At 39.8% G+C, this 2,500-nt stretch overlaps 1 protein-coding gene across 1 annotated transcript in view; it reads right to left on the bottom strand.

Annotated features, from left to right (window-relative positions):
- LOC122258482 (serine/threonine-protein kinase SIK2) overlaps positions 1-2,500 on the bottom strand; it is an 82,584-nt gene that overhangs the window by 50,841 nt on the left and 29,243 nt on the right. The window lies entirely within an intron of this gene.

The raw sequence follows: 2,500 nt of genomic DNA, 5'->3' as shown, positions 1-2,500 counted from the left end.
GAAAGAAACGACACAAATATAAATATAAATAAAACCACATGTAAAATAGAATTTTAAAAAAACGCGCGCGAGAGAGAGAGAGAAAGAGAGAGAGAGAGAGAGAGAGAGAGAGAGAGAGAGAGAGAGATGGAGAGAGAGAGAGAGAGAGAGAGAGAGAGAGAGAGAGAGAGAGAGAGAGAGAGAGAGAGAGAGAGAGAGAGAGAGAGAGAGAGAGAAAACAGAGAGAGAGAGAGAGAGAAAGAGAGAGAGAGTGAGAAATAAAGATACAGAGAGAAAGAGAGATGCACAGTGACAGAAAAAAACACACGAAGTCAGAAATTCCCACGCTTCCGCACCCAGCAAGTGCTACGTTCACGTCCTCTGCCGGTTGGTTGTAAACTTTACCTCAAATGCAGACTTTACGTCCTATTCACCGTCTCGCTGCAGGCTCTTGCTCCCTCCTGGCTGGGGAATGGGCAGTGTGTATTTGTTTGTTTGTGCTTGTGTGCATCTGTCCCTGCTTGGGTTTGTGTTGCGCTTGGACTTGTGCATGTGTGTGTGTACGTGTTGGACTTGCAGTGTTTGTGTGTGTGCGTGTTATCGTTTTATCTTTATGGGTATGTGTCTTTGTGTTTGTTTGTTTGTTTGTGATTGGTGTGTGTATGTGTATGTGTGTGTGTGTGTGTGTGTGTGTGTGTGTGTGTATGTGTGTGTGTATGTGTGTGTGTGTGTGTGTGTGTGTGTGTGTGTGTGTGTGTGTGTGTGTGTGTGTGTGTGTGTGTGTGTGTGTGTGTGTGTGTGTGTGTGTGTGTGTGTGTGTGTGTGTGTGTGTGTGTGCATGCCTGGACGTGTTTGAGTGCGCGCGCAGATCTGTATGTATATGTGTGTAGGAACCCTTGTAGTTTGTATACACTAACACAAGTATAAACAAGAACATCAGTTCCCTCCCCAAGCCTTCCAATTAACACGATAGAGGCCAGGGGGGAGAGGTGGAGGGGGGGGGCAGGGGGATTTAAAGATGTAGCTGTTCGTCCCTCCTCCCCTACCCCCTTGTTCTATATTTTCGTTCGGTCGTTGCGAAATTATGATTTAATTTTTCTTGCTTCCCCTTTTTATGGAAATCTAAAAAAAAAGAAAGATAAAAAACAAGGAAATTGAAATTTCTTCTTCCTGTTCATAATTCCCGCTTTCTTTGCTGAAGAAGACTAGTGGGAGGAGGGGAAGGGATAATAAAATGACGCACAACAAACCGATGGCGGAGATTAACGGAGCAAAAAGAGTGTCCGTGATAAAAATAGCAATATCAACAGAAATGCCAATAATAGCGAGATCCCAACCGTATTACTGGACTGATTAAGGTTGTCTGTTGATGCCATCAAAGATATTATCGGAGATCTAATAAATGAGATTCTTACTATTCTTGCAAGTATTACATCTATATTATTATCATACTATCAGAAATATCCTCATCATTGCTGTTACCTTTGTTATTATTACCCTTATTATCATCATCCGTATTAATACTATCATTATTTGTATGATCACCATTATCATTATCATTATTAACACTATAATTATCATCAACATTATCATCCACCTTGATATCAGCAATGTCACTCTCATTAGTATCCCCTCACCATTACCCCCCCCACCCCCACCCTCTTAATCCAAAGAATCCCGCACTGCATCAACACTCACAACAAACACGAGCTCACACAACCCTCAGCATCGGCTTCCCTCTCGCCTTCCTCCCTTCTAAAAATAAGCCCGAAAAGAGGCGAATAAGCGAGCAAATCCGAGAGGGCAATCGACATATTCTTATCTCCATATATTGACCCTTCTTGCTTCTGGATGACGTCACAGAAGCCCCGTAAGTCACCCGTGCAGCAGAAGAGGATTGCAGCGCTACGCACAGACACACACGTGCATACGCAAGCGCTAAAATCCGATTTCGTTGAGGATACGGATAAGCGTGCATGCATACATACATATATACACACGTACATAGTCATACTTACACGTAGATAGACTTCATTTATAAAGGCACTTGAGTGAACGATGGCAAATATAGAAAGCAGCCTATCTCACTTTCGCACACTCGCTATCTAGTTATTGGCGCCATTGCAAAGAAGTATAATCCAGAAGATAGGTTAAAAATATGTCCCTTTGACAGCGGTCAGGATGTCACACGCGTTCTATTTCTCTATCATAATTTCCCCACACTGGCGCATCGTAATCCTTCTTGGTTTTAAAAGGAGGGTAATACACCATTATATGTATAAAGATATTCAGTATTTATATTTTCATATTTTAAGCGTGTATACATACATAATCACCCAACCCTTCACACACATTTTAATTCATACATATTTGTATATGTATATGCATAAATATATATATATATATATATATATATATATATATATATATATATATATATATATATAATATATTTATATATATATATATATATATATGTATGTATATATATATATTATATATATATATATATATATATATA

Source organism: Penaeus japonicus, unplaced genomic scaffold, assembly GCF_977035675.1.
Source record: "Penaeus japonicus unplaced genomic scaffold, GWHDUDI00000001_assembly GWHDUDI00000033, whole genome shotgun sequence".
NCBI lineage: Eukaryota > Metazoa > Arthropoda > Malacostraca > Decapoda > Penaeidae > Penaeus > Penaeus japonicus.
This window is presented reverse-complemented; position numbering and strand designations above follow the sequence as displayed.